The sequence below is a fragment of the Hemitrygon akajei genome, chromosome 29, assembly GCF_048418815.1.
Source record: "Hemitrygon akajei chromosome 29, sHemAka1.3, whole genome shotgun sequence".
Lineage (NCBI taxonomy): Eukaryota > Metazoa > Chordata > Chondrichthyes > Myliobatiformes > Dasyatidae > Hemitrygon > Hemitrygon akajei.
The window spans coordinates 24,752,813-24,774,678 of NC_133152.1; the positions used below are offsets into that span (position 1 = coordinate 24,752,813).

At 45.0% G+C, this 21,866-nt stretch overlaps 1 long non-coding RNA gene across 2 annotated transcripts; it reads left to right on the top strand.

Moving 5' to 3' along the window:
• Window positions 1–528: 528 nt before the first annotated feature.
• On the top strand, window positions 529–20,534 carry LOC140718564 (uncharacterized). 2 transcript variants are annotated; one of them, XR_012096732.1, is made up of 2 exons: window positions 529–928; window positions 19,987–20,534. It is a non-coding gene; the product is annotated as an uncharacterized lncRNA (long non-coding RNA). The 2 variants fall into 2 exon arrangements; XR_012096731.1 differs by lacking the exon at window positions 529–928 and adding an exon at window positions 14,040–14,745.
• Window positions 20,535–21,866: the final 1,332 nt, after the last annotated feature.

A 21,866-nucleotide genomic window follows, 5' to 3' on the forward strand; every position in this document is an offset into this window, starting at 1 on the left:
TGGAGTCTCACACGTCACTTCTTGTCTCCTTGCTCCAAAGGATCTTATTCAATATGCAGCATGGAACCTGGTTATTCAGACAAGTTCATCATTATCTGTGATGATATTCCACCTAAATCTCATTCCATCCCTCCATCCTGTTCTTGTCTCTCTCCTTTCCACACCGTGTCTCGCTCTTGTCTCTCTCCTTTCCACACCGTGTCTCGCTCTTGTCTCTCTCCTTGCCACACCGTGTCTCGCTCTTGTCCCTCTCCTTTCCACACCGTATGTCACTCTTGTCTCTCTCCTTGCCACACCACATCTCGTTCTTGTCTCTCTCCTTTCTACACCGCGTCTTGTTCTTGTCTCTCTCCTTTCTACACGGCAGCTCCTGACATGATAATCTTCTTATTTCTTCTTCATGTGTTGCTCTATCCGTCCTTTAATATATCAATGCTGTTCATCACAACCAGCCTTACTGGTAACAAGTTTTACATTCACACCATTCCCTAGGAATAAAAATACCTCAAGAATTTCTAATTAAAATTCTTCGTGACCATCATACACCTGTGGTTCACAATTCTGACCTTTCCTACTAGTAAAAATATTTCCACCACTTCCTCTAGATTAAAATCCTTTGGCACGTTGAGCTTCATTCTCCACCATATATGGTTTATTATTGTCTCTTTGCTTTATTTGATCTCCAGAGAGAGATTCTTCATAATTCCATTAGCTTTAATTTAATCAAGGACTTTCACTGAGCCTTTGAACACCAGGATGTTACGTTCCCAAGACACCACACCTATTTGCTTCATTTATTGAAGGTTAAAAGGGGAGAGAAACACTCGCAGACACGATGTAGGAAAGAGAGATCTGAGAAAGAAATAGGAGAAGCAAAATTTAGAAGATGATCAAAAGAAGATAAATTTTGAAGAAAGAAATACAGGAGGTAAGTAGGTGCCCTGTTGAAGGGTTTCGACCTGACTGCTTATTCTTCTCTATAGATGCCGCCTGATCTGCTGAGTTCCTCCAGCACTTTGCATGCGTTGCTCTGGTTTTCCAGCATCTGCAGAATCTCTTGTGTTTATGATAAATGCATTATTTATCACATACTTAAGACTTTAATTATTATAAGTGCTGGCAAGCCTGTTTGGTCAAACTTTGAGAAGAGAATAACGCAGAGTAACACCAGAGTTCATGATAACTTTGCAAGCTAATAGTTTCGGCAGGACGTCAGAGCAACTGATTTAAAGTTAAAGGTGATGCTTTTTCTTCCGAGAGTTGTTTAGCCAGAAGCGTGTTTTTTTAAAAATTTGGTCACTGTAAGGTCAAGGTTCACTCAGTCCTTTAATAAGTGAAGGTCTTCAGTTGCTTGGTACAGTTTCATCGTGAATAATACAGGCCACAGGAAGCTCAGATGGACTGCCACATGCTACCTGTGCTTCTTAAAATAGCACTGCAGACAAGTGACTCCTTTGTCCAAACTGGCACTTCTCTGTATTTACCCCTTAAAGGAAAGCGTTACACAACTACCCTGAGATTTCCCCACGTACTGTCATCCTCCCGCGCACCCTCCTCGGTTGACCCCATTCCACAGTCGGGACTCTCCAGGTTCCGGTAAGGAAAGGGCAAGGAGCCATGACCTGAAAAAAAAATCGACCGTCCATTTCTCTCCGGACGCCGCCGGACCTGCCGGGTTCCTCCAGCCACTTGTTTTCTTCCCACTTCGGGGATGAATTAAGATCTTTGTGTTCACAAACCTTGTTTACTTCAAATACCAAAGCTCACCAGCAAAGTGCCAGACATTCCATGCACCATGGAACGGCTATTTGCTTTCATAATATGCATAGTTCTGATGCCAGCGGAGTTTACTGGCTTGTCCTACTTGTCCACACCTCCGATGAAATGCCACCTTGAGTGAACTTTGAGTGAGTGGAGTAGGCAGCTGAATAGGACACAGTGTCTCCGTCAGCTGCGGCTGCTGGAACTTGGAAGTAGGTGAGGGACTGTTAGTTTACTGATGGCTTGTTGAAAATCAGAGGTTTTCTGTTTTCCTACATTTAAAAATAACCTATGCTTGGTAACATCTAAAAGTGCTTCAAAGTTAATCCAAAAGGTATTATTTTTAACATAGGAACAAGAATTTCCCTGGGAGCTAGAACAAAAGTAGTTGTCCAATCATTTTGTTTGAAGTTCCCTCTTTGGATTCCAAAATGCGATGGGTTGAATTCTGTGGCCGTAATGCCGCAGGAATTTCAGAAATATTGATACTTCCACAGATACATAACTTAATATGGAAACACCTCAGCCGCTCTCAGTGAACCAGTGCGGTTCCCTGGACTCTACTTCTCAGCAAAGAGAGCAGACGTGGGTTTCAACTACGCACACCCTGCCGCCATAATGCAAAATCGAATGCCTTGTACACGTGAATATACGAACTGTTACCACTGCTGCGCAGGCAGTCCCGCACTAAAGTTAAATTTTTATGTAAATGTAGCATAACACCTTTACGGGACTATTTCAAAATATAAAGGATTCCAAAGCCATCCAGCAGAGGGAGGGTGAAATAGGAATGGCTATAGTGGGGAGCCTTGTGTTACTTCTTTACTCTCAACCTTTAATGATCACCCCCAAACGAAGATGAAAAGATGCTGAGGTGGTTCTCACACACTGCTGCTGTGTAAGGAGCATTGCCGATCTCACTCCAGTGGTAATTCCAATAATCGCAGTGAAGACTGATTACTTCGATGGCAGCTTCCAGTTTTGGGCCTCGTCCTTGCAACAGGTTCCCCAGGGGGGCTTTCAAAGGAGCCCCGGATGATGCCACCAGTTGTAGATGGCACAAACTGCAGGTATATAGGGAACAGCACGGTAGCGTAGTGGTTAGCACAACGCCTCACAGTACAGGTGACCCGGGTTCAATTCCCGCCTCTGCCTGTGAGGAGTTTGTACGTTCTCCCCGTGACCGTGTGGGTTTCCTCCGGGTGCTTCAGTTTCCTCCCAGAGTAACAGGGCAGAGTGGTCTAATCCCGTGATTAAATCAGGGGTCGCTGGGCGGCTTGGCTCGAAGGGTCAGAAGGGTGATATCTGACACAGCAGCTCTATAAATAAATGTATATATTGCTTGGGTGACGCAGGAAGCACGTACTGAAGGTGGTTGATGTGAATGCCAATCTAAGTAGCTCCCTTGTCCTGGATGAAGGAAGTCTTTGACAGGAGCGGCTCTCACTCAGGCAAGAGAGTTTTCCTGCAAGTTGTGCTGAGGATTTGCGAGCCAATGCCGCAATCATTCGGCTGTGGCCCGACTCAGTTACGTTGGTGATCAGGGGGTTGTGGTGGGGTCAAGTCGAGTTGAGTTTATTGTCATGCACAGGTGCAAAGAAAGACTTGCTTACAACAGCATCACAGGCACATAACATCAGGTTAGCGGCATCCTCAAGGAAAAACATAAATGAAGCATAAAACCTATACAATATTTATAATAAAGGACACAATCAGAACAAACAATAGTCAATATTGTAGTGTAAAGTGATCAAAGTGGTCATGGTGTTGCAAAACTGACTGCGATAGTAATTGAGGTGAACGGAATGGTTGAAGGGAAGTAGCTGTTCCTGAAGCTGGTGGGATGGGACTTCAGGCTTCTGTATCTCCTGTCCGATGGTAGCTGTGAGAAGATGGCATGGCCTAGATCTTTAATAATAGATGTCGCCTTCTTGAGGAGGCTCCTCTTGTAGATGGTGAGGAGGGGACATGCCCACGATTCACCGGGCCGGGTCCACGACTGTCTGAAGCTTCTCGCGTACCCGCGCGTTCGGACTGCTACACCAGACCGCAATGCAGCCGGTCAGGGTACTTCCAAACCTTCATGTGTAGAAGCGACAGGGCCAATTTGTAAGAGCAACTGTCACACGCGGAATGAGGTTACCAACGGCCAGCTCTCCGCGTTGCATTGTGAGAGGTACTGTGTCATTCGAGTTGTCTAATGTTGTGTGGTAAGTTAGTACTTTGTGATCACAATTTGCGGCCAAAGTTCTCGGCAAATCAGCAGTGGCGGAGATGACAGTGTTTGTGCTGCACTCTCTCACTTCTTGGTTGTGGATTCTATTCTGTTAATCCTCCAGTGCTTCTCTCAGATCTAATGACTATGAGATCTCATGTGGGGTTGCCATTAAAATTGACCCAGACAGGAAACGGTCACATTAATTAGTTTGAAATCCTGGAAATGCTTCTGATATACAGTTGTAGGTGAAAACAGGTTCCCTTCGTGCTCCCAATGCATAGCAGTCCTGCTCCCAATGCATGAGAAATCCACTCCAGTGTTTTTTCTCTTTTTTAATTTTAATACATACACATTCTATTACATTTCCCAACTACTGAAAGGGCAGGACAGGTTGAAAATGCAACGTGCATTCAGCCTGTAACTTTCCTTTCAAATTTCACAATGCCTTTGTGAATCTTTTAATCTTTGCCAGACATTGAGTCTCCAGATCTCTGTTGCAAAATCTTTCATGATAATTTAAGACGTTACGTCTGGCAACATTTGTAATGCCCTTTCAGTAAACAGTTCCTTCCCCTGTGATTTAAAGTACTATAAAAAATCTTCAGTCTCCATCCACAACCGAATAGGCCAAAGCTTTCTGAACTTAATACTGGATCCGGTGTCTGCTCTCTGGCTGGCCAGCATCTTGTGCAGTATGGGTAAGGTTCAGGAGTGTTTGCATTCACTTTGTGCCACACTATTACATTAATATTGACTGAGCAATATTGTGTGTTGTCACTCTTTGGCTGCTCAGCCAAGAGCACCTTTAAAAGCTTATGCCGTTCTGGGATAGGTGCACAGCAACATGTCTCGATCTGCGTTCAATTGAACCCTTTAGAATCATACGCTCGTCTGCCTAACTGGCCCATGCCAATCACAGCATCCTCCCTGCTAGTTCCAGTTGCCCATGTTCAGCCCAGAACCCCCTCCCCAAGCCCTTCCCCTTGATGTATATGTCCAAATGCCCATTAAGGTGTTCCTGCCTCACCCACTTCCTTGGGTAACTCACTGCCCTCTGTGTACACAAGTTGCCCCATAGGGTTCTTTTAAATCTTTCTCCTCTTACCTTATATCTGTGCCCTCTAGTTTTGGACTCCCAAACCCTGGGGGGAAAGACCATGACTGTCTACTTTATCGAAACCCCTTATGATTTCATAATCTTCTTTGAGGTCACCCTCGTTTTCCTACAGTCCAAAGAATAAAAATTCAGTGTAGCCAACTTCTCCCTAAAACTCAGATCCTTTAGTCCAGGTAGCATCCTCATGAATCTCTTCTACATCCTCTCCAGCTTGACAATGCCTTTCCTCTAACACAGTGACCAAAACTGTTCATAATACCCCAGGCATGGCCTTAGTCTCAACTTAAATAATAGCAACATACCGTCACTATTCCTAAACTCGATGCCTGGCTGATGAAGAACAGCAAGCTGTCTAGTACGCGGCCATTTCCTGCAAACTATGTACTTGCATCCCCAAGAGCCTCAACTCCACAATACTCATCAGTGCCCTGCCATTTACTGAACGTGTCCCAAATGTGATACGCCACTCTTGTCTCTGTTGAAATCCATTTGCCATTCCTCAGCCCATTTCCTGAATTGATCAAGATAAGGGTCACACAGCTCTTGTTTTAATGCATGATTCTGAATATAAATTATTCTACTGTTGTTTCTGTCACTGTTTTGGCCAATTTCATATCCCTCCTCAGGGGACCAAACATTAAAGGGGAAGGCTGAACAGTCAGATGTATGGTACATATTGGCACCAACAACGTAGGTAGGGAAAGGGAGGAGATCCTGGAGAGAGAATACAGGGAGCTAGGTAGAAGGTTGAAAAGCAGGACCTCCAGGGTAGTAATCTCTGGATTGCTGACTGTGCCACGCACCAGTGACAGTAAGAATAGGATGATTTGGCAGATGAGTGCTTGGCTCAAGAATTGGTGCAGGGGGCAGGGTTTCAGATCAAACACGAGGAAATCTGCAGATGCTGGAAATTCAAACAGCAACACACACAAAAGCTTCTCCCTATAGATGCTGCCTGGCCTGCTGTGTTCCACCAGCATTTTGTGTGTGAGGGTTTCAGATTTCTGGATTGTTGGGATCTTTTCTAGTAAAGGTACGACCTGTACAAAGAGGACAGATCACACCTGAACCCGAGAGCGGACCAATATCCTTGTGAGCGGGTTTTCTGGAGCTGTGGGGGAGGGTTTAAACTAATTTGGCATGGGGATGGGAACCAGAGTGATAGGCTGAGGATGGGGCAGCTGGTATACAAGTAGATGCAGTGTGTAGTCAGACTGAGGAAGGACAGGCAGACGATAGGGCAGAATTGCAGTCACTGGGATAAGTTAAAGTGTAACGGGGTCAAAACCAACAAGTCTGATGAATACAGGACTGAAGGTGCCATATTTGAATGCACACAGTACACAGAATAAGGTAGGTGACCTTGTAGTACCATTAGAGATTGGCAGGTATGACATTGTGGGCATCTCTGCATCGTGGCTGAAAGAAGATCATAGTTGGGAGCTTAACATCCAAGGATACACATTGTATTGAAAGGACTGGTAGCGGGTGGGGTGATTCTACTGGTAAAACAAATGCTTAGAAAAAGGTGATATAAGATCGGAAGGTGTAGAATCCTTGTGGTAGAGTTAAGAAGCTACAAGGGTAAAAAGACCCTGATGGACGTTATATACAGTCCTCCAAACAGCAGCCAGGATGTGGGCTGCAAATTACAACGGGAGATGGAAAAGGCATGTAAAAAGAGCAATGTTACAATAGCCATGGGGGATTTCAATATGCACGTAGACTGGGAAAATCAGCTGGTGCTGGATCCCAAGAGGGAATTTGTATCGCCTATGAGATGGCTTTTTAGAGCAGCTTGTTGTTGAGCCCATTAGGGAAATGCCAAATCAGGTTTGAATGTTATGTAGTGACCCAATTTGATAAGGGAACTTAAATTAAAGGAACCTTTAGGAGTCAGTTATCATAATATGACAGAACTCACCTTGCAGTTTGAGAAGGAGGAGCAAAAATCAGATGTATCAGTATTATAGTGGAGTAAATGGGATTACAGAGACATGGGAGAGTTGTTCGGAAATATAACTGGCAGAACAGCAATGGCTGGTATTTCTCGGGGAAATTCAGAAGATGCAGGAAGGACACATCCCAAAGATGAAGAAGAATTCTAAAGGAAGGATGAGGCAACCATGGCTGACAAGGGAAGACAAAGACAGCATAAAGGCAGAAGAGAGGGCATATGATATTTTGAAAATGAGCAGTAAGTTAGAGGATTGAGAAAAATTTAAAATCCAACTGGAGATAAGCCACAAGGAGATAAAAGATGAAATATAAAGGTAAACTAGCTAATAATATAAAAGAGGATACCAAGTGAAACTTATTTATCTAAATGAATGGTGGTGAATACAGAAATGGATAGACTACAGCACCAGAAGACCACAAATATATACTCAGTGGAGTCTTTATTAGGTACAGGAGGTACAGTAATAAAGTGGTCACTGAGTGTATGATTCTCAAATGTGAGGTGGCACCATATTGGAGGGAAGTGTTAATGTTGGGGAGGATTATGTAAAAATTTATTAATCAGAATCAGGTTTATTATCACTGGCAGTGTTAACTTAGTGGCAGCAGTTCAATGCAATACATAATCTAGAAGAAGATTAATTAATTAATTAAATAGATAGATAGTAGTATGTGTATATTGATCAGATTAAAAATCATGCAAAAAAGAGAAATACTATTTTTTTTAAAAAGTGAGGTAGTGTTGGCGAGTTCAATGTCCATTTAGGATTTGGATGGCAGAGGGGAAGAAGCTGTTCCTGAATCACTGAGTGTGTGACTTCAGACTTCTGTACCTCCTACCTGATGGTAACAGTGAGAAAAGGGCATGCCCCGGGTGCTGGAGGTCCTTAATAATGGACACTGCCTTTCTCAGACACCACTCCCTGAAGATGTCCTGGGTACTTTGTAGGCTAGTACCCAAGATGGAGCCGACTAAATTTACAACCCTCTGCAGCTTCTTTCGGTCCTGTGCAGTAGCCCCCCCCCCCCCCAGACAGTGATGCAGCCTGTCAGAATGCTCTCCACTCTCTTCTTCTATAGAAGTCTTTGACTACATTTGTTGACATGCCAAATCTCTTCAAACTCCTAATGGAGTATAGTCGCTGTCTTTCCTTCTTTATAACTGCATTGGTATGTTGGGACCAGGTTAGATCCTCAGAGGTCTTGACACCTAGAAATGTGAAACTGCCCACTCTCTCCACTTCTGATCCCTCCATGGGGATTGGTATGCGTTTAACCTCCAGACTGAACATTTTGGGAGGGAAGGACGATCAGAAGAACACGCAGTCCTTGCAAAAACGAGTAGTACAGAGGAGCAATGGGATCTGAAGATTCTCGTACATATAACCAGGCATTCTGCTAGGGAGAGTTAAAATGGAATCCCAGTTCATTCCGGCTGTGAAAATGTCCAAGGCACATATATATAACTAGGCACCTTAGTCTTCTGTATAGTACCGTAATTTTATGTATTGCACTGTACCGCTGTGGCAAAAAAAAAACAAATTTCACGACATACGTGAGTGATGATAAACCTGATTCTGAAATGGGTCACTTTTGTGGATTGAGATTGGGAAGGGGGCAGGGAGAGAGGAAACATGGTTGGGAAAAGGGGAAGGGAGAGGGGAGGAAGCAGAAAGCACCGGAGAGACATTCTGTAATGATCGATAAACCTGTCAGTTGGAATCAAATGACCTTGCCTGGTGTCTCAGGGCTCACGGCAACCCCTGCCCCTGGTGTTCCTTCTCTGCCACTTGTCCCACAGGCCCCCCCCCCCCCCATGGCACTCCACCCTTGCCATTCCCAACATCCTTTGCTCCTGCCAGGCTTACACACGTGCTCTCCGCTCCACGTTGACAATACGGTACTTGTTCACCCTAGCTTTATTCATGTGCCTAAGGCCCGTACACTGCACTGCTGATCCGTACACTGAAAAACAAAGAAGTTGGCTGAGCATTTTTTCGGATCTTGTGGCATTTTAGGAATCTTGAAACACTGGAAAAGGTGTGAAAAACGAGGCAAGCCAGGATGGTACCAGAACTGAATCATGCTTCATCCATTGGGAAAAATAGAACCTCCTGGCTTTTTTGGGGGGGAGAAAACGGACAAGGACATAACTTGATTAAGGCTCTTAAACCCAACCTGTCCATCTTGCCAAGCCCTTGAAGGAAGTATTTAGACTTCTACTGCAGACTGAAGGTTGGAGTTCACATAAGATATTCACAAATCAGTCCAAAAGGGAACTTAGAAGAAATATCCTTTCCAGAGAGTGGATAAAGGAGAAGATTAGCTTTATTTGCCACATGTACATCGAAACATAGAGTGAAATGTGTCGTTTGCATTAACTGTCATCACAGGGCCAGGGTGTGCTGGTGGCAGGCAGAAAGTGTCACCATGCTTCTAACTGCTTTCTAATCCTTATATCTTTGGACTGTGGGGAAAAGCACAGAGCACCCAGAGGAAACCCACACAGTCATGGGGAGAACATACGAACTCCTTACGGACTGTGGCAGAAATTGAACCCCAATCGCTGGCGCTATAAATCATTCTGCTAACTGCCGCCATTACCGGTGCTAGACTGCGGAACCTGCAACCATAAGTGGAACAGTATGAGTGATTTAAGTTAAAATCTGGAAAAACAAGAGAATACAAGTCACAATAAAATGGGAGCAGGAGTGGGCCACCAGCCTCTCATGCCATCCAGTACCATTTTAGCCAATCTGCCCACAGGCCTCAACTCAATGTCAGATTCACAAAGCCCTTGGTTCCTCAACCTTTCAAAAAAGACTATCTCCTCCTTAAATGCTTTCAATGACTCACCCTCCTCAACCTTATGGCGTTAAGAATTCCAGAGATTTGCACCTCTCTGTTGGGAGAAATCTCTTTGCTCTTTGGTTTTAAGTGACTGCTCCCTCATCTTGAAATCATGTGCCCTCATTTGAGGCGCTCCCAGTAGTGGAGATATCTGAGCAACTGAGCTGTCATACCGATTGAGTGTCTTGCGGGTTTCATAAGGAAATAACAAAAGTGGGAACAGATGAAGTAGGACTGGAGAAGGCTAAATGAAGGGTCCCGGCCCGAAACGTTGACTGCTCGTTTCCACGGATGCTGCCCGACCTGCTGAGTTCCTCCAGCGTGTTGTGCGTGTTGCTTTGACCCCAGCATCTGCAGTGTACTTTGTGCTGGAGAAGGCTAAAGTTGGCCACCAGATAAGAAGCCAGAAAGCACATAACACCAGGCTCAAGGATAGCCTCAATCCCTCTCTACAAGACTATTGACCGGACTTCCTGTACAAAAGGATGGACTGTTGACCTCACAATCCTCCTTGTCATGGCTTTACACCGTATCACAGGGCTTCCCAACCATTTTTTTTTGCCATGGACCGATACCATTATGCAAGGGGTCCATGGACACTAGGTTGGGGACCTCTGCCGTATTGCCTGCCTCCACTACGCCTTCTCCAGAACAACATTCTGTCATTGTTCTTCCCTTCCACAACCTTGTTGTAGACGTGGCATAACGGTCTGGATGGATGGTATGCAAAACAGACTTTCATTGTCCATGTAAACCAATTACCTATGTCTAACAATAGCACGCATTAGACGGCACGAATGGCTTCTCTCTGTGTCGAATAACCACTGCAACGCTGCAGATGTTAGCGTCTTTGTGAGACTACTTTGCTCCGATTCAATACAGCAGTTGGAAAGGCAACAGAAAATTTACAGTGCTTTTATCAGCACCAAATTCTGAAGTGGAAAACTCACGGCTGCAGACACATTGTCAATACCTTCTCTGTTTCTCAGCCTTTGTCCAAATACTTCAGCTATATTTCCAGCTCCTTCTTACCTCATCTGGTCACTTCGCCTAAACCCAAATCATTACAGGTATTTTCCTTTTCTAATCTTCGTGGTCTGTTGCAAAATTGACCCTTTCCCAAGGGTCTCAAGGGCATAAGGACGTAAAATAGGTAGATAGCAAAGCTTAAGCGGAATTAGCATTTTGGTGTACATCTCACTAAGGAGAGGATGTGATGCAAATGCAGATCAGATGTTTCAAAGGGAAAATCAGCCTTAATCTGCAAAGACAAGTCGGGGATGAAAGCCAAGAGGTAGAAGAACAATCACAGATGCTTGAAAAGCCAGAAAATCAAAGAATAAAAGAACATGAACTGACTCGGCAATCCATCTTTGTCCCAGAAATTAATTGCCCACTCCGTCAAACGGCTGTAGAATCCTCCCAATAATTATCCCGCACGATCTTCCTCCCTTGGCAATCTGTCCCTGGCGATCGGTGGCTCCTGCAATATCTAGCTAAAAGAAATTCAGCATTTTATATTTTATTTAAAATTACAGAATCTGCATTTTCTATTGCCTTCTGTGCATTTATATTGCCCCTTTTACATCCCCAACAGGCTATCCCGAAAGATTTTAAACCTAATGAAGTACTTTTAATGGGAATTCACTGCCGTACAGCAGCAGCCTGTCTCTGCAAGCTCCCTCAATGTAGAACTGAGGAGTAGTTATTGACTTGATCGATTCTGAATAATTCCTTTGCTCTTCTTTGAAATAATGCCATGGATTTCCTTAGATCCAGCCTGGGAAGGGTATTTAATATCCCATCTGAGGCATCGGGCAGTACTTCAGTACTGCTCTGAAGCACGAGTTAAAGCTTTTGTGCTTAAGTCTTGGGAGTGAATCACATCCTTTTAACATTAAAGCCAGTGAGCTACCAAGCTAATTGGACAGTTTAGTCTAGATTATGTCTTGGAATTTGTGCCTCTGCATGGCAAACGTAACTATTTTTACCTTCTCTTGAATATAATTTCTCAAGTCCTTTTCTTCAGTAAACAATCCCAAACTCATTAACCTCTCCTCATTGCTCAGATGTCACAAGCAGGGTGTAGGGTTCAGTTTCTCTTCATTTTTAGCAGCGAAACCAGATGTTTGGATACACAACTCTAACTGTGACTGTACCAATGACTTGCCTCCACCTTCTGCATCCACCATACCCCCTCCTCCCCCCCCCCCACCCCCGCCAACGCTGGTGTTCCCAATGAGTGACCCTCGTTTTATCGGAATCAGCCACAGCCTCGAATCAACCCAATCCTGAGCATACCCTGTGGACGGAAGAGGGCCGATGTCCAATTGATCTCCGGGTTCCTGGCAGCGATCTTTGCTGGTGTGTGGATCGTATTCGGAACAAGGGGCTATCAATCCTCCTCTGAGTCCAGGAGTTAATGACAAGTCCCTGGGGCATTTTTGAAGTTACCTTAGAGCCATAAAGTCATAAAGACCTGTAAGAGGCTGTTGGTCCCGTCCGGCCTATGTCAACCATTAAGTGTCGTGGCAGCATAGTGGTTAGTGTAATGCTACTGCGGCCACATTGACCAAAAGTGACCCGGGTTCCATTCCGCCAATGTCTGTGAAGCGTTTGAATGTTCTCCCCGTGCCTGTGCAGGTTTCCTCTGGTGCTCCAGTTTCCTCCCACTTTCCAAAGAGTTAGTAAGCCGTGGCCATGCTCTGTTGGCGACTCCTGCGGCCCGTCTCCACACAATCCTCTGACCATTGACGCAAACGACGCATTTCACTGTATGTTTCCACATACAGAACCTTTGCCCAGCACGTCTGCTGGGAAAAGAATCTCAGGGTTGAATGCAGGTACTCTGATAATAAATTTTACTTCAAACTTTGAACTTTGATGTGACAAATAAAGCTAATCCTTATCTTTAGAAGTGCCTGTTGGAAAGACAAGAGTTAATACTGGACGAGAAAAGGTGTTGAACTAACTAAGGCAGTCGGAAACAATAGGTCACTCAATGAACATTCCAGAACTATAGTCAGTTAAAGATGACAACCATCACCCACCATTACCCCAGCCCTGGAGTTGTACTGTCCAGCTCCCCTCCACCCTGGGGAACACCCACTGTCCGGAGCCCTGATTGAATCCCTTTGGCTTCTGTAACCCCTAAATGAAATCAAGCCACACACCCAGCCAGCTTTCCCCATGTCAAAGTTAGTTTTAGTATGTGTCTATGCACGGTATGTGGACGTTATTGGCAATGCCAGTATTAATTGTCCTCCCATGATAAACGGAATTGTCAGGTAAGAATTAACCTCTCCAGGGTGTGTGAAATCACGTATTGGCCAGACTGAGTAGTGATGGCAGATTTCTGAAGCTTTTGAGTAAACCTGATGAGTTTTTCCAACAGCCCAGTGGTTTTATGATCACCATCACTGACACAGGTGTTCTTTTATTCCAGTTGTATTCAATTAATGCCTTGATTTTAAGTTCCCCATTTGGCCATGAGATTTGAACACATCTTCAGATAAATGGTCTAGAACCCTGGCGGCTGGTTCACTAATTTAACCATTACAGCACCACAGATCCTTTACTCAGTTCTCAAGTGCTTGGTCTCACAATAATGCAAAATTGCCAGAACTGAGGTTATGATTATAAGAGTTAATCTACTTGTGATTTGCTCTCTCTATTTCTAAAAGCCCAGTGCTGACAGATGAAATTGTAACTCCTTTATTTTAAGATAAGGTCATGTATTTAAAAATCATGCTGATGCTACTGACTATAATTGACATTCTAGTGAAGGCTTTCAATAAATAAATTCTGTCCACTATATAACTTCAGACTCCATAAAGCCAGACATTCTTGCATCAGTTCAACATGTCACGTGACCCACCACAAGTGAGCACCACAATCGACCTGCTAAGGTCTGTAGGTTTCAACGTTACGCTTAAAACCAGGAGGTTGAAATTAGGCCAGGATCATCCCTTGAGAAAGAGACTTATACATTTGAGTTGCTGTTTATCGCATTCCAGAATTATGGACTTTTGTAATCACTGAAATTTGTTCTAGACCAGTTCACACAAGCAGCAACCAGATGATCTTTTTTTAAAATATTTACAGACAAATAAATATTGACTAGAGCTCCTGGACTAATTCCTTTGGCCGGCTTCAGAACTATGGCTGTCAGGGATCGTTGAGGAAGTTTGGCCTGAAGGCAAAGCAACGGAGATGATTTGGAGGCGAGTGATAACTGGGGTTCTGGCTGGTGATCGAGAGGGTTGTTCCATAAGACATTGTCAACATGGAGGGCCAGAGTGATGAGGTTTCCAAGGTCGGTGGGCATCTCTCGGGTAGACAGTTCGTCTTTCAAGCACTCCAAGAGGCCGGGATGGAAATGGGCCAGCAGGGTTTCTGCATTCCAGCTGCACTCCACTACGAGGGTCCTCAATTCCACGGTGTTATCCTTGACGCCAGCGAAGTACCCAATCCACTACCTCCTTTTCACTTCCCTGACAGTCTCACCTCAGCGGTGAGTTCCTCGTATTTATTGCAAATGGTGGTTTTATTGTCCCGCTTAGCGGTGGCCCACGTCGGAGCAAGCCCAGTCAAGAGAGAGATGACGTAGGTGATCTTGGCTCGGTCGGTAACATACAGAGGCAGCTGGTGCACTGGGACAGGGAATTGCGCCACTGGGTTGGAGATCTGCCGAAGCGTTCAGGCACTGAAACGTGGGGCTCCGACAGAGGAGGCTGGCTGCAATGAGAAGGAGAGATGCTTGAGAGTGACGAGCAGATGGTCTTTTGGTTTCCCGCTGCTTCTGAATCACGTACTCATGTTGGTGGACAGCTTCCTTTAGGTGAGCAAACTTTGCTGTGTCAATCACTGGTTCTCCCATTTTGTCCGGGGTAATAGAGGAAGCTTCGCTCATTTGATGGACCAAAGGCAATGTCTCTTTGTAAAAAGCTCTTCAATTATTTTCACTCCCTTGTCCATTCGGCCCTTCCCACTGATCTCCCCCTGGCACTCATTCCTTTCTCCCCCTTCCCCTTCTCTTTTTCCATTCCCCCCTCTTGCTCCCCTCTTACCCTTTCTTTTCTCCTCATCTGCCTATCATCTCCCTCTGGTGCCCCACCTCCTTCCATTCTGCTATCAGATTCCTTCTTCTTCAGCCCTTTACCTTTTCCACCTATCATCTCCCAGCTTCACACTTTTCATTCCCCTTGCCCCACCCACCTACTTTTCCCCCTCACCTGGCTTCACCTATCACTCATTCCCCTCCAGGCTCTTTCCCTCTTCCTTTCCAGTCCTGGTGGAAGATCTCAGCCCGAAATGTGGACTGCTTATTTCCCCTCCACGGACGCTGCCTGACATGCCGAGTTCCTCCAGCATTTTGTATGTGTTGCTCTGGATTTCCAGCATCTACAAAACCCTGCGTGTTTATTATTTTCACTCTCTTGCTCTTTTCTGAAGCTCTGCATCTTCTCGGGTCACCGTCCAATTCCCTCACACGACTAACAATCGTGGGGGTTGGCAAGTCTGAAATATTTGGCGTGGGCCGAGGTGTCACTTGCTTCTGTGTTTGGTTAAACACAGAGCTATTGCAGCTTGGGATCTTCAGAAGTTCAATTATGATGTCTGTAAGGAGCTTGCACATTCTCCCCAACCATCTGGGCTTCCTCCCTGCTCTGGTTTCTACCGACAATCCAGTTAGTAGGTTCACCGGTCCTTGTGAATTGTCCTGTGACTGGGCCGGTGTTAAATAGATGAATTGGAAAGACCAGTTCCACGCTGAGCCTCCAAGTACATAACTAGGTGTGTTGCTAGGCAGCGTGGCTCACTAGGCCGAAAGGGCCTGTTCCAGGCTGTGTCTGTAAATAAAAATAAAATAAATGTTTCCCTATCTCTCTCTCTGATTCACAGATCAAACAGATACTAAATTTCAAAACAGCCCGGGCTCCCATCTGAGGAAATGGTGACTTAATTTGTTTGTGTGCACAGCTGCTGGGGGATGAGAGCCTCTCCATCCACGGGGGCGATGCCGCTGTCCGACAACTCCGCCACCTGTTTAATCAATCAATGGCTTTGAAGAAAATGTTGAAGTTTGTCGGATGAGACCCTTTAATGAGTCATGAAACGATCTCTTTATAGTACGGCTGTTTATTTAGAATGAAATGGAGTGATAATTACCCAAGGCCTGTGTCTGCTGCTGTACTGGGAATCCGGAGAGTCCCAGGACAGGAAGGCTTGCATGATGCTGGAGTTATTATGACAGTGCTGTTCTGTTTACAATAAAGCAGTGTAAATGCAGGCCAACTCTAGAAGCAGTGCCAGCTCCAGCCTCCTCCAACAAAAGCTGTGAGAGCAGTTTAGTAATCTTCTGGAGTGAGGCAGTTCTGCTGCATCACCAGTCCAGTCTCCATAGGTGCTGGCAGCAGAGCAAAAGGAAAGGAGTATTGGCATTTACAGCATATAGCATCTTGGGCATCTCATGACATTTACAGCTAGTGAAGTTGCTTCCAAGTGTAGTCAGTGCAGAAGGAGCAAACTGTTTGCACTCAGCAGCTCACACGAGCAGCAATGTGATAATGACCCGATAATTTCTTCCTTGGTTGTGCTCGCGGGCTAGGCTTTGGCCCCAGCTTCGAAGCAGCGGCAGGGGATCTTTTGAAGCCCGCCCAAAGGGAGAAGGTGGAGAAACGGCAGTGGGAAGTGCGGGAAACACTCAGCAGGGCAGAGGGGCCAGGTCGGTCCGACAGGCCGGCAGTACTGGTTCACAGAACGTCTGCCTCACGGCAGCTGGGTCCAGTCCTGTACGTGACTCCACGACTTTCCTCCAAGTGCTCTGATTTCCATCTACATCCCAAGGATGAGTTGGTAGGGTAATTGGCCACTGTGAGCTGCCCCTGGTTTGTAGGTGAGGGTAAGATCTACAGAGAATCTCACGTTCTCACCAGTACCGGGGAACCGGTTAAACTTTGAGGAGAATACAACATTGTTTACAACAATGTAGTGTAACTGGTGGTTGATGGTCAGTGCAGACTCAATGGGCCAAAGGGCCTGTTTCCTTGCTGATTCTCACAGGGGTTCCCAAACTGAGGTCCACGGACCCATAGCTAAATGATCTTGGTCCATGGCATAAAAAGGGGTGGGAACCCCTGTTCTAAAAAACCCATGGGATGTTGACTTTTTATCCCATCGAAAAGCTGGTACCTCTGACAGTGCTGTATTCCTTAATAACACACTGTACAGGCACATCAATGTTAAGCATCTATTGTCACTTAGGCCAACATAGACACTGTTAATTCAACTGGCTTTCAGGCAAATTGCAATACTATGGTAAACTTGCAAAATACACAGTAATTCATTTATTGTTTGGTTCTATCACGGCAAATTGTGCAGATAATGTCAGTCACTCAGCACAAGCCCATAAAGGAGATAATTAGGATGCCAGTTCTGCTCGAGCTTTCTACGATGACAGCCCTTCCTGGAATCATTCCTGCACTTTGGATCAATAAAGAACAGATTGTAGAACCGGGCCTCAGCAAGACCACCCCCCTCCCGGGAAAAGTCCAGCATCCCCCCCCTAGAGTATCCGGGTAGAGAATTTCCGGGGTTTCCCCATTTCCCTTGTGAAGATATCTCTAAAGATTTTGGAGATTAACTTTATTTGTCACATGTACATCGAACCATCAAAACCTACGGTGAAATGCGCCATTTCCTTCGATGGCCAGCAGAGTACTAGTATGTGCCGGGGGCAGCCCGCAAATGTGGCCCCAGCATTGGGACAACTCTCTAACCCCAACCCCTACATCTTTGGTGTGCGGGATAAAACCGGAGCACCCAGAGGAAACCCACGCGGTCACAGGAGGAGCTCCTTACAACCAGCAGCAGGAATTGAATCTTGGTCGCTAGAGCCGTAAAGCATTTTGCTGACCTCGCCGGTACCGTGGCACCCCAATCTCCAAGGTATCATCCCTGATCTACTCTTTACTCTGACTCTGTGACCCCTGTTTCTGAGACAATGACGCCCACTTTATCAGAATCAGTCACAAACGTGCCTTCGAGAAAAGCAATAAGCACTCATTTGTGACTTCCTTCGCCTACTGGAGCAGATTCCCCCCCCCCCACCTCCATTTCCCCTCTCCGCCCCCACCATACACACACGTCAGAGCAGCAGGATGTCAGAGAGCTGAGTTAGTGGAACGTTTCTCAGCAGGATGTTGGGTCGAACCCAGAGCACTGCCTGCGGAGGAAGTCAAAGGTCACAGTGGAACCTACGTCCAATCAAAGTTGCAGCAAATGGGTTGCTTGCTTTGGATGAAGTTATTTGGTGAGCTGGCAGGTAAGGTCTAGGCGTGCTTATAACAAACGCATCAGCTCCCAGTCAGTACAAGGAGGGCAGCTGTACATATAGATGCCTATGCAATCCACGGCAACTATTTCCAAATTAGGAATGACTTTAACCATACAGAAGAAGGAATTGGACTTTCTGCTTGTTACGCTCTTTCTTTCATAGTCTAAGATCTTAAGACTCGTTTGTTTTGTGTGACTTGGAAACGCTTTCTTTTGTTAGCGGAGAACAGCTCAGAAACTACTGTTAGGGATCTTAGTGAACAAAAATTAAAGGTTTGTATACCAGGACACTCTGCTTGACTACGGAGTGAGATGAAGAAGCAGGAGTTCCAACCAACATGGACCATTTGTTCCAAAGGCTCCTCCACACTGACTGGAAGCTTTGACTCGCGTTATCAACAACCTCACACTTGTTTTCATAAAGTAAATCCTTAATTTATTAACCAAACTACATGTACTACAGAGAACAACTCCATAAAGCCAACCTCCAGCAAGAGCAGCGTCCACACAACGCAACGGGCACACAGCTGGGCTCGTACCTCTGGCCACACCCTCCTTGAGCCCCATTTCTCTGTTAGCAGTATGGGGTGGCAAAACAAGACTTAAGCATGAAGTCCTGAAGAAGGGCCTCGGGCCGAAACGTCAACTATTTGTTCATTTCCACAGATACTGCCTGACTTGCTGAGTTTCTCCAGCATTTTGTGTGTGCTGCTTTGGACTTGCAGCATCTGCAGAATTCCTCTTCTTTAAGACATAAGTATGTTGATATGCCAGCGTTTTGCCCACTGTTTTAATGGAGTAGTTATCTAACTTCCCGCTCTTCTCAGACAGTTCCTCAGCCGCCAGCATGACTTGTGATCACTGGAACATGGAAGCTGTCTATGAGTGATTTCTATTAACAGAAGTGGGTGCTGTACACGAGCAATCTCACAGACTTTACAGCGGGAGGGTCTGATAGCAAGACAGCCCATAGATGATTGGAGTGCAGGCTTATCATACACGTGTGCACTAACTTTGAGAATGACTTGGATGACGTGTAAATCTTTATGTTCCTGCTTTTCTAGCCCCAGACGAAGAACAATTGCCAATAAATGCTCATTTGTTACTGTTTGGTTTCAACATCCAAATAACTATGATTTTTGGTTTATATTGTCTGACTTTAATACCTTAAGCAGAGTGGCAGCATGAATAAAGCTTCACAATAATTGCATGTTACAGCAGACAAATTCATGTGAAAAAGGATCTAGTGCTTTCCTGGTGTAAATGATGAATAAACTCTTCCATCTGGGTACAGGTATCAATTATAACCAATGTTTCGATGACAAACTCTGCCGTCTTCATTGGGGATGATGCCTGGACATTAAGGTGTTCACTTGTGTCAGCGTGTGTCCATTTAATTTGGCAACGGTAATTTCAAGCTGTATATTCTGAGTCAAATTACTTGCACTCAATGTAAGTAAGACCCAGGAATTGATTGTGGACTTCAGGAAGGGACAGTAAAGGGAACACACATTGGCGCTCACTTAGGGATCAGCAGTGGAAAGGGTAAGCAGTTTCGAGTTCCTGGGTGTCAACATCTCTGAAGCTCTAACCTGAGCCCAACATATTGATGTTGGTATTACAAAGAAGGTAAGCCAGCAGCTATATTTCACTAGGAGTTTGTGGAGACTTGTTACGTCGCCTAAGACCCTAGGAAATTTCTGCCATGGGGAGCATTCTAACTGGTTGCATCGCTGTCTTTTAGGGAGGGGCCACTGCACAGGAACGGAAAAAGCTGTAAACTCAGGCAGTTCCATCGCGGATACTGACCCGCCAGGCATCAAGAACGTCTTTGGAAGGCAATACCTCAGAAAGGCTGCATCCACCATGATGGACCCCTCCCCCCATGACCCAGCGCATGACCTCTTCCCATTGCTGCCTTCAAGGAGGAGGTACAGGAGCTTGAAGACAAACACTCAATGTTTCAGGAACACCTTCTTCACCTCTGTCAGGATCTAGCCTAAATGTGGAATAAACTCTTCTCGGGTTTCCAGCCCGGTACCTGTATTGATTATAAGCGATGTTTCAATAACAAACTCTGCCATCTCCTTTAGGGTGATGCCTGGCAACAGATCTATGAATGGAAAATGTACCCATGAACACTACTTCAATATTTTTTCTTTTTTTTTTTGCTTTTTTTATGCTATTGTCCTTATTTAATTTTTATATAATATATTCTTAGTGTAATTTGTAGTTTTTTTAACTGTGTACTACACTGCAATGCTACCGCAATAAAACAAATTTCACAACATATGTCAGTGGTATTAAAACTGATTCTGTTTCTGAATACATTTGAAGTTAGTCAGTATGAGGTAGTGAAAATTCTCCTGCTGTGACAGCTCTTAAGCCAATTAACAAATGGGGCAGAATCCATGGAAAAATATCTTGGGCATATTGAACTAAGTGAAACTGTAGCCATGGAGAGCTCCACAAGACTTGTTGACATAACGAATTGAAGATAACACTTCTGAGACAGGATGCTCTGATGTTTGCCTCTTTGGTTAACACAGCTCACTTTATACACACACAATAATGTATCAAATGTCTGTTACTGATGGGCAAAAAAATACAGAGAAGATGTGAGGGGATGTTTTTGATCTTTTGATCTGAATGGAATGGGAAGAACACTTGAAAGCAAATCCGCTGAAAGGCTGTGGGAAAAGTGAAGACGATGGTTTGTAGGAATTAATTCAATAGGCCGAATGGCCTCCTTCTATGCTGTGATGGTTCTGTGATCCTTTGTTTCGTTCTCAGGGTGTGTTGTGGATCACTATGCAGGTCAGTGTTTATTGTTCGCCCCCAGTTATCCAGATCCAGCTCTGGCAATTCTTCCGCTTGAACATTGACAAATTCCACTGGTAAGCAGTTTGATCCAATCGTGCTGTTGGCTGGCTAACTTCAGAGGGCAGCTGAGAGTCAGGGAGGACTGGAGTCACATGTCAACAAGCTGGGTTAAGACAGCAGCCTGTCCTTCTTTAAGAAACACTAGTGTGACCTTTAGCGCAGCTTCACCTGGTCACTTCTACTGATCTTCACGATGGGTTACCATTCAGGATAAGAGCTGGGGGCTTGGTCAGCCAATCAGGATCAGTGACTGGGGGGGTTCGGGGTAGACATCAAGTGGTCAGGTCACCAATCAGGATCAATGCCATACGATTGGGTCATCTCATTAGGATGCATTGGAATCAGATTGGTGAATAGGGTAGATGATTTGTGGTTGAACCACCAATTGGAATCATTTGCTGGGGATCAGTTGGTGATGAGGTTGAGGTAAAGGAAAAAATAGAAAGGCAGGTTATTTTTTTAAATATTAAGAACTTGAAAGGTGATGAAGTCAAGAGGAACTGGGCATGTACACAACTCACTGAAATTTAATATTGCAGTTTGGCAAACAGAATATTGGCCTTTATAATGAGAAAACTTGTGTGCAAGAGTAGAGAAGTCCATTTCCTGGTATATAAAGCACCCAGGAAACTGTATCTGGAACACTGTCTAGAGGTTTGGTCTTCCAACCTTGAGGTGGATATGTTTGTCCTAGAGGGAAGTAACAAGAGTTCACCACATTCCTTCCTAGCATGGTGTAGT